This window comes from Cygnus atratus, chromosome 5, assembly GCF_013377495.2.
Source record: "Cygnus atratus isolate AKBS03 ecotype Queensland, Australia chromosome 5, CAtr_DNAZoo_HiC_assembly, whole genome shotgun sequence".
Taxonomy (NCBI): domain Eukaryota; kingdom Metazoa; phylum Chordata; class Aves; order Anseriformes; family Anatidae; genus Cygnus; species Cygnus atratus.
The window spans coordinates 27,578,941-27,592,266 of record NC_066366.1 but is presented as its reverse complement, the minus strand read 5'-3'; the positions used below and the strand labels follow the sequence as shown (position 1 = coordinate 27,592,266).

Genomic DNA, 13,326 nt, shown 5'->3' with positions numbered 1-13,326 from the left:
ACCAGAATACTAAAGGAATACAAAACAATTTTCAAGACTTTAAATGCATACTTTGCATTTAACATTTGTGAACTGACCAGAAGCTAACCAATTTCTAGGACTGTATGTAATGTTCCTTCAACACTGTCTTTTTCCTTTAAGTACTCTGAAAGTTATTTTATAGGAGGCTGTTCCTTCCCGGAATGCTGTTCAAAGAACTAGCAATAATGCTAGCAACTGTATAAAGGAATTCATCTGGACTACAGGACCTCAGTTAAGTGTTACACTACAATTACAAAACATATTAAAATGGATTATCAAGGCTCCTCATGCTGCAAATGGCATGTCGGCTATACTTTGGGAACTTCTGCTATATGTCACTAAAAAATAGAATCCCTGCAGTTATTTTGGGGTTTGAACTGGAAACAGGAAAAGCAGAAATACTGTGCAAGTCCTCTTTGACCTTTTAGAGACTAGCAGAATTTGTGTGTTCCAAAAGGACTCAGAAAGAGAAATCCTTTCTTCTGAGAATCCTGTCTTTGCCCATGGCTTGGTGAAATATGACTTAAGCAGCAGTTAGCATTACTTCTTGCTGGGTGCATTACATTTTATGTAACACAAGGACAACTGCACTCCCTCAGTGAGTGGATAATTCAGGTGCATGCAACTCTGCACACTCCTCATCTATACAGCAGAGAGCCGTCCAGTGTCCTCCACCCTGGTTGCCTTCCAGGCAGAAAGACTCCAGGACCCTTTCTCCACCATTTCCAGTGACTGATGCAGCATCCTCTTTGGCATCGCACAGTGTGGTTAACCTGCACAACTTTTCTGTTTATGTTGGATTACAGCCACTCTTGAGGTTATACTGCTTTGTAGGAGGTAAGCAACAAATTACAGCAGAAAGAAAAGCACATTACTGATGCCACAGCATAGGCTGTAAGCAATCAGCTGTAATTAAATATTGCCATGTTTTAATGGAAGCAGTGGCTGTACATACCGTGGTGTGACTCCAAGACTCATGTAAGGTCTTAAGTGGCAAGTTGTTTTATAGTAGTGCCTATCTTGGATACACTAACTAGCCTACAAATGAATGGCTAAACCACATTTTTTTTGGGGGGTGTGGAGGGGAGATTATAAAATGTACGGAATCAAACACAACCCTCTCCTTCTTTGTTCTTCAGGAAACAGAGACATTTTCTCAGCTGCCCCTTCTGAAATCTCAGTATCATTTTATTCAAAAAACAGCATGGGTCTTCACTAGTTTTGAAGGCTAGAAGAAAAAAACAAGTCTGTTGTTGGCTATAGTTGTGTCTTCTTCAGAACCAATTGTTTCATATTGATGGTCTAAGAAGCAACCTAAGAAGCAACGCATGCAGTAAGATATTGCTTAAGATTATTACAGTTTGTAACAGAAGTCGCTCAGCATCTAAGTCTTCCTTAATACTTGCGAACAAGGGTGCAGGCTGGAATGCCCCAAGGAACACGTATTCATTACACAGGTGGATATAAGCCTTGCTGAAGCGCGATGACAGATGTTCATGCCATTATTCTTAGGCTAAGACTGCTTTCAGTGCAGTTTCCTCATTATGTTGCGATGCAGGTGAGGATCTTATCTGGAGCTTGCTTCAGGCTGTTTCATTTTATCTTGCTTAATTATTTAAAGGTTATTCATAGGCAGCAAGACCACTTGTCTGAGGAGATTCTAATTCTGGATTATGAAGCGTGCTTGCTTTTGGTTGTGGTTTGAGAATAATGGAAGGAACAGTAAAAAGCAAACAAGTCTATATATAACTACTGTTAAATAGAATGGAAGTGCTCTTATTTATATACTGAAAATATTTATTTTGTATACTAAATATATATTTTTATAAAATATAATATTTCTTGCCAAAGGAAAAAACAAAACAAAATAAACCCAGTCTCAGAACAGGTGAGGGCTCAATTCACAACTTTGTTTATGACAGAGGCATACCACTGAAGGTAGTTCATCATGGAGTTTTTTTTATTACATGCCATGTAAAAAGATTAAAGATTACTGAACTTGGTGGGGTTTTTTAGCATTTCCAGTAGAATGCCTTGCATAATATATCATTTTTTTAAACATCTTTATAATGGAAAATATTTAAAAATTCTATTGCTAAAATTTTTCAACCAATAGCACTGCATATCCTCTTCAGTTAGTTGCAAAATGAATTGAATTCCTCCAAATGAAAGATATGACAAAAACATAATAATAAACTGAATGATTACACTAGTTTTGCTTTCATTCTGAAGGAAAGATTTACTGGATTTCCTCACTTGTCTTTGTAGCAGGCTTCTTTCTTTTGACATATTTGGCATACTTTTTGTCACTCAAGTCTATCTAACCTTCTTTATATCCTAATCGAAGCTGGTAGTTTCACTTCTTCTGCAGTTAATACAAGACACTCTAATGACAGGAGTCACCTGCTGTAATGTTCAATCAACATCGCAGCAAACATTTCCATTGTCTTTAGTGGAGTTCATGCAGAGTTATCACTCAGATTGCACATTAACAAATATTTGATATAAATATAATCAGATAACAAGATATTACTTCTCTTTTCACTTGTTGCATAAAAATGAGCAGCTTCTCCTCTGGATTGACATAGAAATTGAATAAATAACTTAAGACTATTAACTTCTGGAAGAACAGACAAAATAATTTTGGCATCTGAGCATAATAAGACAAGATCATTCTAATGGGCCTGTGACAAATCACTGTGAAGCTGAGAAGTAACACTCATGTCTGAGCAGGTACAGATCAGAAGCTTTCTTCTGAAACCCTGGCAATTGCTAGGGGCAGGATACTGGATTAGCTAGACTAATGGTCTCATTTACTAGAATAAATCCTTAAAAATGTCTTCCAAAAGTGCTATTCTTGGATTTTTTATTTATTTTTATTTTTTTGTGTGTGTGGACAGGACTGTACCAGGTGCTCAAATATAATAGTGAATGCCTTAATCAATGTAAAGGAGATTTTGATGGGAAGTCTCATTTCCAGATAGCAAAACTATTCTGTATCATTTGGTGATTTTCAAAGTCAGTGTGACACTGTGCAAGAGAAGAGAGCGTGCTTTTCTTACATGCTGGAATTGATAATTGATTAAAGAAACTATATACAGAACTCTCTGTATACTTCAGATTACATCCCAGCATCTTCTGTGAATACAATGAAAAAAATTTGTTCTATAAAGATTACATGAAGTTTACGAAACTATTCATACAGGTAAGGACAAATCCAAACTTCCTCTCAAAAAAGAAAGAAATCTCCATTTACAGCAGGTTGTGTATGCACAAGTGTATGTGTATTGTACTTACATTTTTAAAGACACAGACATAAAGCTTTATATAAAGAGCCCATGTACTTTTATGTATATCTTAATACTCTCCACTAATTACACCAGCCTGATAAACAGAACATCTATTTTACCACCTCAATTTCCTGATCTTTATTTAGTTTTATGAAACAGAAAGCATACTACAATCTGGAAATTAGTTGGAGGATATCTGTTGCATAGTGTCAGCAGCATGTGTACAATCCAGTAAGCATATGCATGTCATTTCAGTTGACATGCCACTTGATTTCATTAATTTGAAGAGAGCCTTTGCAGGATGGCAGTGTACCAGAATAGGAACACCTTCTATATTCATGAAAAAATCTGATTATCAAAGCTGTTTTGTGGAAAACTGTTATGCAGCACTTGATTGCTGATCTGTCACCAAACTGAAAAGATATACAAGAGCTTAAGAGCTTGAACAAGAAAATGATACAAGCCTCATTAAAATAGTCATCAACTATGTAAAAGGCTTTTTTCCCTTCTCTCTATCCAAAAATAGCTACAGTGTAGTCAGGACCAAAGAATTCTCTGCTTAAAGTGCCACTTTTAAGTACCTTAAATTACAGTATAGTTTTCTCTTCCAAATAAAATCAATGTTTGTTAATTAATTTCTGTTGATCCTATTGCTTTGATTTACTGTCACGAATTATAAATCTGTCAACCTCATCTGTGATACAACCCTTAACACCATCAATTTGAGATATGGGCAACTGAACTCACTACAAGACTCACTACAAGAAGGACATCGAGGTGCTGGAGCATATCCAAAGAAGAGCCACAAAGTTGGTGAAGGGTCTAGAGAACAAGCCTTATGAGGAGCGGCTGAGGGAGTTGGAGGTGTTTAGCATGGAGAAGAGAAGTCTCAGGGGAGACTTTATTGTACTTTATAATTACCCTAAAGGTGGTTGTAGCGAGGTAGGCATCGGGCTCTTCTCCCAAGCACTGAGTGATAAGATGAGGGGAAATGGCCTCAGGTTGTGCCAGGGGAAGTTTAGGTTGGATGTTAGGAGAAATTTCTTTATGGAAAAGGTTGTGCAGCACAGGAGTAGGCTGCCCAGGGCAGTGGTTGAGTCACCATCCCTGGAGGTCTTCAAGAAACGTGTAGATGTAAAACTTAGTAGCATGGTTTAGTGGTGGACGTTAGTACTAGGTTAAACGTTGAACTAGATGATCTTACAGGCCTTTTCTGACCTGACTGATTCTATGATTCTATGAATTGTTCAGTTATATCATTTAATTCAGAAAACAAATAACAACAAATCGTGAGCTGCATGACCTACCCCTCAGTAGTAAAACGTGTGATCCCTGTAAAACTGAACTGGGACATTTTTAGTTAGGACTGACTTATCAATACATTGTCACAGTGCAGAATCTGTAGTTCATTCCGGATTTCTAGGACCATTTCCACCAAGTTCTTGTCATAGCTGTCTCATTTGTTCAAAACAATCTCATTATCTGACAGTCATTTTCAGTCCTTGTTGTACTTCGCCATATACAGCTATTACTGTTGAATGACTAATAGAAATTCTTTTGATAGTCATATTCTTCTACACGGCAGCCCAGGCTTTTATAAACCCAGATTATTTTTGGAAAACTACTTTTGGAAAACTACTTTTTAAATTGGTGCATGCAAAACATCACATTTAGCACCTTAAACCTCAGTGCTTTACAAATATATTGGGCATAAATACAAAAAGATATGCATGCATCACAATGTGCCAGATACATGCAGAAGTGCCTTATGTGAGTAAAAAGCAGAGCTGGATAACCTTTCTTGTCTACTGTTTTACTTCATTGGAAAATGTCTTATACATTTCAATTACATGCTGAAATAGGTACCCCTTCAAACATGACTCCTCACAGACTCAGAGGATCTACAGATTCCTGCACACATAGTGAAAACAGAAGTTCTAGCAGTGGCTCTACACTAATCACATTGAAGACCAAAGTAGATCAGCTGCTCCTCTAAACTACAGCAGTTGACGGCAAACTTTGAAAGTCTATGTGCCATCATCTGCAGGTACCTAGAGTTTAGCATTTTATGGTTGCTTCCATGTGGAACGCTGGCTTGTGCTGTTTTTGCATCTTCTGAGGCCTATTTTCGGTTAAACAGATCTCCCAGAAGAAGAAAAGATTTAACAAAACTACAAGGACCTGCCAGAAATTTTCCTCATGTGAAAAGATCCTGATAGTTTCTACTTCCACCTCAGAAAAAAGAAAAAGAAAAGGAAAAACAACAAAGAATTTAATAAACGAAAACTTTCATCAAAAAGCTGAGAGTACTTACTGTACTCAGACAGAGATCTCATCAAGCGCAATGACATTTCCATTTGAGGAAAGACAGGATATGGATTTGATCCTTTTTGATTAACTCATTTTTCTTCTTGTGCTCATTCGGTTGAGGTGACAGATTTCAAAATGAAGAGATGGATGCAGCTGGGCATAAAGACAAAGTCTGTCACGCACTTCTCACCTCATGGCTGAGACGAATATTTTGCATATCAGTAATTTGCAGGATGCGGAATAGTGAATAGATGCCCTGTAAGGTTTAGCTAACTAAAGCCAACTTCCATAGAGTATATTTTGAAGGTAATAGGAACTCTGTGTTTTGACTAGTATGGCTTTCTAAAGTAGAAACTGATTCAACTTTGATGATGTATGTAAGAACATATGGGCACTCTTCTTAAACTGTATTTGTTTCAAAATTCTCTACTGTATTCCATCATGTTCTCATAATGTTTCTTCCTTCTACCTTCTGTGGTATTCCCCTGGATCACTTTGAACATATGCAACATGTTTTTCCTAAGAATATAGGCCAGCTTGTGAGGAAAGCTGGCATAATTACTGTAGCATTTCGCTTGTTTAACATGAGTATGCAAGCTTTGTTTATCTGATAGCAACATAGAAAGAACCCGTCTTTTTTACTTTTTGCTGTTCCTTTAAATTGATGCTGCTGCAAATAAGAACACTATTTCCCAGAGTAATCTTTTTCATGTTTACATCTATGAACTCAAAAAGACTTTGCTTAGAGGTGTTCAACTCTCATTCAAGTTACCATGAGATCTGTCTAATGTCTTAAACTTTGCATCTGGGTGACAATGTACTCCACTGTTTTTATGGACTGTTTCAGAAGACTCCCACTCATATATGTAACAGAATGACAAAAGACAAGAGATGTTAAAAACAGAGATAGCAGTGGGAATGCAACAGGAAAAGCTCCCATGTTGTAGCAGCCAGGTGCTTTATGTACTGTGGAGTACATTCCTATATGATGGCATTACATCATTGATGGTTGGCTCTGTATCCCATTCTTGTCTGCTGCTTGTGTACAATCATTCATTTGCAATCACTTGCTTGTGAATTACTGTGATATTTTTCATCAAGACTGAAAGTACAGGAACAAACTTTTGATAGTAGGTTCTAGTCTTCAGGTGCTGTGCCATTGTATACCACTGAGCACTTTGGTGTTGTTGCTGGTAGAACGCTGTCTTGGAGTAAACTTAAGTGTTAAAGGATTCCTTTTTTTTAGGGTGACTGGTTCTGGATGATTATTTCCCCGGTGTCTGGAGACAAAAGCACGATGCTTAGATGCTTGTAACAGTACCAATATCCAATCTAAATCCAGGCTAGCATGCATCCGCTTAAAGAAAGGAGGAGTCTGAGAACTGCTGATTTCCATTAATCAATAAATTTTCCCCGGCTATTTTATTGGTTGAGGACAATGAACCTTAGAGATTCAATTCCAATACCTACCAGAAATCCATGATATTTTCCAGAAAGTTGGATGGGATTTCAATACTAAATATAGTAGCTTCTATTTTATCTTCCTTCTTAGTCTATATGGATTCACTGAAAAGTTTTTTTACTTTTGGAGTGCAAAATATTCCACAATTATAATTGTAGTTGGGTTGAACTAATATGACTGAAGATTACACCACACAGTACAATAATCAATGCCAAAGACATTGCTCATCAGCAAAGATGACAGTGCATTCGTGAGTCTGAAGAGTAAATATGGTTCTGCTGGTTAGTTCTCTCTCTGAGAACTTATGGAATATGAGAAATGGCTTATACAGACATCACTGAAAGTAGAATATTGCGACTGATGTAACTAGTGCCAGGTGCTTATAGAACGCAGACAGTATTACAAAATCTGGCACGTGGTGTCACGGCATAGTTATCGTGGAATTTCTTACCTTATTAACATTTTGCTTTAGCTTCAATTTTAAGTAAGAATTCCAGAGCTAAATTCTCTAAATTAGTGTAATTGCTCTTGAACTACAGTAGGCATGTCTCTGTGATAGGTAGAAATGCAGTCCCTAAATGCAGTGCCTCAAAATGAAGGCTTTCTCTGAAAAACACAACCTTTGACAGAAACATGACTTAGTCACGTGAAAAAATGTCTGTCTCCAGGAGAAAACTGACCTGGCAGCCACAGGTCAGAGAAAATAGGAAAGTGCTTTCAAAATTTTTTTCTTGTTACTGGCTATATCTTAATAGTTTTTGTTTTGTTGTTTGTTTTAAGAAAATGTCATAAAATAAAAAATACTAAAACATAATACAAATTCTACATGAAGAGTAAATTACAGCTTATGAGAACTAAGTGAAAAGAAGGAACAGAAGAGAAACTTATCTTGTTTCACGTGAGCCAATCACTTTTTTAACAGCTGATAATCAATGGAAGAAACTAGAACTTCATTTGTATCTGTAATACTTGGCTATATTCTTTCAAGCACAAAGATGTTTTTCATGTAAGAAAATACTCATGGTGTTTTCTCCAGCTCCAGAAGCAGAAGCGTTTTTTCATTTCTCCTGTTACAGGTAGCAGGGCTTTACTCTACCAGCTCTTTTTGTTGGTGTTTGCCCTAGCACGGCTTAGAAATACCCAAAGGCTCTTTTAATATGTGCCCTCTAGATTTAAGTTGTTAGTAATGATATGTGATTAGACTTGTATGAGGAATTTCAAGTTGATCAGCTCCTGCTAGATTCCAGTTTCCAAGCAACTTCTGATAAAGGCAGACAATCTACATCATGTTCTTCACATTTAATTAAAATGTTTTAAAGACTGCAGATGCTTTTAAGCTAATTGCAGTTAAGTTTTTTGAGATGTGTAGAATATCGCATAATATTCTAGTGGGCTGTTCTTTAGTCAATTTAATGAGGAAGATCTAGATTTATGACAATCTGGCTTCAGCAGGAATAACCAATTGCTAAACAAGAACAAGTCTTTTGAAGGCTAAGGATATGACAGATTGATTCAGTAATGAGCACAGAAGCTTGTTTTTCTAGTATGCAAAGCAAACGTTAAGATATAATTCAATCTTGCAACCTTCTGCTATAAAAATAGGCTCATTAACCTCACTGAGAGTCCTTACATGCCTGAAGTTTTCAGGTACTAGCTTTTAATAGGTTTTTCATTATTTTTCTGTCCATTTTTAATTCCCACAAGAATCAAACTATACAAACTATTTTTTCTTTTTGTTAATGGAGAAATTTACAAATAGCTTATTTCCCTTTTGTTACCACTCCTGCCCCTTTGACCTGCCTGTGATAGGAAATAAGTACATATATATATATGTATATAAGGAGATAGTGTATGTGTATTTTTGGGAAAAAAAAAACATAGTGGACTGTTTAGAGATTTCACAAACATTCCAGTTAGCCTGCTTTAGAGATGATCAGCATGGTAATGGGAAAATAAGTATGCGTAAAAAGAAGTTATGAAGAGTCATAACAGTGGCTTCCCTAGAGGTGTACTCCACTACTACCTTCAAGCAGGTGTATTCCTATTTTGCTCTATTTTGAAAAGGGAAAAAATTTGAAGGATAAAGGCATTCCCTGCTACTGATGAGTAATGTAATCTCTCTTGCTATTAACAGAACTTTAATTCTATCAGCATTGTGGAGCCATATATGCCTATAATGCACTGTGCGTAAGCATTTGACGGACAGAATAAAATACCATTTGCTTCTCTGTGGCAACCATCGGTAGAATCGGTGCTCAAAGCTCTGCACTGACAGACACCTAGTTGAGCCTGCCTGTGAGCATGCATGTGCCTCAATGTCCCAAGTGTTTTAAAAACGGTGCTCACCAATCTGGTAGGCCTGTCTCCGCAGTGTTCTGGAAGCTCTGTGTCCCTTCTTCTTTAAAAACATCTGGCTTCCTGAGGGTAAAGGAAGCAGAAGGGGTATAATAAAGAGCCAGGGAAGGAGAGAGGCTCCTGGGGTGAACAGAATGCTCTCTGCCTGGCTGTGTCCCCCTTGGTGGCTCCAAATATTCAAAACAGTCATGGGAAATGCTTCATCCCTGAGACGCCAGCCAACGGAGAGAAAGGGGTGTAAGGGAACACCACAGTTCTGCTATAGGTTGGACAGGCTTCTCACAAGGATGAAGAGCTAAGTTACAGGAGAAGTTAGGCTCAACTGGGCATGCCACCACAGTGTAGTTCATCTTTACTTGCAGAATCTAAGGAGATATTTCTTTACTCTTGATTTCCAGACAAAGCAAAATGAAACATTGGAAGGAAGACCACAGCTAATGGGAAACTATTTGGAGAAGGGCCCTGTTAAAACATTTTACTCACACCTGCTTAAAATATAAAATAGGGGGAAGAAAATTTGGGGCAAACAAATCTATAGTGTATTGTGGTATACTAAATTACAATGCAAAGAACTTTATGGCTTCTTATTCAGGAAATGGTTCTCAGGGCACATTAAATGTCACTTTCTTGACTACAAGGGACAAAAGGCTATATTTATGCTATTTTTACATTTTCCTGGTCAATAATGATGCCTCTTCATTAACGAGAAGCTCTACATCCAGCTACTCTGCTCCAAGAGGCAGGATTAGAAAAAATGTCACAAATGGAAATAGTTACTGCTATTAGGACAATATTTAAAATGTTTTGCTATGAATTTCTATTTTATGAAGAGAGCATTTCCTTATATATGTACTTCTTCCAAGTCAGTTTGACTGAGAAGAAATCATTTTTAGATAGTGTCCTTTGTAACAGCAATATGAAGTAACGTGAAATCTATGTTTTGTTCTCTCTAGATAACAGACAAATACCTTTTATATTATTTAGGTAGTAAAAGACTTCACTTTGATTTTTCCTCTAATTGTCTTAGAATGTAAGACAAGTAAATGTAAAATGTAAAAAAAATCTTCATTTGACATGAAGATTTATGAATGTCTCTTTTAAAAAAATGAAAATAAGATGTTCAAGATGAAATGCACCCAATGATGAAAAGTCATTGTGCAGCTCTCGAGCCCTTTCTTCTGTTCAGCTGAGCATCAACAATAGCAACTTCCCCCAGTTCTCAAACCAGGCTCAGTTGATCCTGCACATAGCAGCTGCAGTTTGTCATTTCAAAGATAATTTCTGGGCAAACACAGATCCTTTCTGAGTTAGGAATGTGAGAAGACTGGGCCAATATGATTGTACAATGTTATACTGTTATAGATACACACCAACATTACTAACATGAAATCTAAAATCCTTTTTTATCACCTTGTAAATCCACACCTGGTTTCTCCTCAGAGGTCACCACAGAAAGGGTCAGTCAGATCCAATGCTTGCTAATGCTGTTTGGCAGTCATGGGAAAATATTAAAACTATTCAGGTCATAAGTTTAGATGTCAGTCTGTTTCTGACAGATCTCCTAAGATTGCCATTTTCTGAAATAGCTTCATTTCCTCATTTGTTCTTCAGAGAACAAAGTCAGTCTCTGATTCTTGATATAGGGTCACTGTGTCTCAGGAAGTGACGTACAAAAGACTTTCATATTTCATAAGCAATCTCAGCTTCTGCTTTAATCATCATTACGGTCAGCAGTTTCAAACATTGAGAATTTTTTCTGGAAAGCTGCTAAACTCTATGTAATACTCAGGCTCTCACAATGATCTTCTACAAGGCCAACTGAAACTATAGATGTGCCCAAATGACATTATGAATTCAAATTGTTTTTTATTTTTCTCCAACAAATACATTTACAGATTCCCTCCATTTGTAAATGTAGGAGAATTTTCATAGCATTTTGACCTCCTTATTTATTTGCTGTTCAGTGTCATGCTCTACTTCTGGGTGGTGACTCTAGAAATGCCAATTCAGAAATAAGTCCATGACTGTTGAGGACAAATATGAGAATGACACACAGTTGTGCATTAGCCTCACACCAGAAATTTTACCCCGTTATGTGTCACACTATATAGCTTCCTACCAGTACAGAAGACCCCCTGGGACTTGCACTACCTGTTTTCTGAAGTTCTTTTTTCACCTCTGGTTTGGCTGAGATGTTTCTTTGTGCTTCCAGATTCAAGTATGTGCATTAGAAGAGATGACTTGTCACATATTACAATGTATCTGAGTTTGCCCTAATGAGTATTGAGATTTGTGACAGACATTAAACATTTATGCTTGAAAGAGTTTTGGAAGGGCATGATGAAAGAGAAGACCTCCCTATATGAACGACCTTCAAACCACTACCCAGCGTCCCTAGATTCATTAGGCTATGACCACTCTTTGTAACACCATCGTTGTTTGAGCAGATCTAGAACTGGAGCCAATTCAGCAAAAACTAATATTGTAATACTTGACTTCCTGCGTTTCCTATAACAGAGCTTTTCTTGCAGTTATTTGTTAAATGATATTAGTAATTATATTTCATTAGTAATTATAATTCTGCTCAATGTGTATTTGATTGTAGCCAAGTTGGGCATTAAACTGGTGCAGGGAAGAAGCTAGGATTCTGTCTGAATTCTGCCTATAGCTCATATTCTAACTCATATTATGATTGATATATGTTAAGCTGATACTGCATGCAGAATTTTCTGCCTCCACTCCAGATGTTTCATCTGGATTATAATACTGGTAATTACATACAACCCACACAACTACAAAAGATTTAAACCTCTTTTTGGATGGCAAATATTAAATTCAAGCAGGCTAAATCCTTGAATGAGTCAGGTCTTAGTATCCCTTTGAATATATGGAGACATTTTCAAAACCTCTATTCTAGGGATATCATACAGTAATGTCACAACAGCAAGGGTGATTTTTAATGGGTTTACCTGTCACGTAGGAGCTTTATGTTAACCGATACATCATAAAACAGAGGCATATACATGAGAAAGCAATCACTTCTAACGTAGAAGAGCTCTCATATGCTTATTTATCACACAACATACAAGAAAGTTAAAATGCTGCTGATTTTGTAACTATTCTGATCAATTTTCAAAGCAACTGAGCAGATAATGTGAATTTCCTAAATTTCTCTCCTGAAGGAAGAAGAAATTCTTTCTGTCTCTATTGTGCAATCAGAAGCTCATAAATGAAAATGCAGCTGGAAGCAGCTAATGGTATTAATGTGTCTCTGAGAAAAAATGATAAGCAAATTAGAAAACAGGGAAAAGAATGCAGAGAAGAGAAAAATGCACTCAAACAAAGGTAAAAGCAGATGAGGAAACTGAATTAATTACATACGTGATCAAAATTTTTCATCAAGTTTAATAAAAGAGTCTCCTATAAAAGGAAAACTGTCAAAATGGAAGATGACTTTCTAAACAGAAGGCTCACTCTATAGCAGATTTTGCTAAGGCTAAACGTTACAGCTTTAAATAACCATTGGATACAAAGAACATCACAAATGAAATCAACAGACACAAAAATATCCTGATAATTAGGTTAATTGAGTTCTATAGCTCAGAACAGAGATGTAACTTTTGTTTTGATCAATGGCTTCCAAAGAAGCATCTAATTTCACAGACTATGAGCAAAGGGAATGAAATTAGAAGCCTTTTTTACTTGGTCTTGCTACATGAAAAAACTGACAAAAGTATATTGGAATGCCAGTTTTAACTGGTCAGCTGTCTTTGTCATTTTTTAGCAAGCGATTCTGTGATTCAGACAAAGATGACACAAAGGACAACATCAGAAGGGTTCTTCCCTTCCTGGCTTTGCATGTATTTCTGTAGTATTGGAGTAGTTCTG

The 13,326-nt window shown here is 36.8% G+C and overlaps 1 protein-coding gene across 7 annotated transcripts in view; it reads right to left on the bottom strand.

The window, feature by feature from the left end:
* The window catches only part of GPHN (gephyrin), a 287,073-nt gene that overhangs the window by 9,226 nt on the left and 264,521 nt on the right, over positions 1-13,326 (bottom strand). The window lies entirely within an intron of this gene.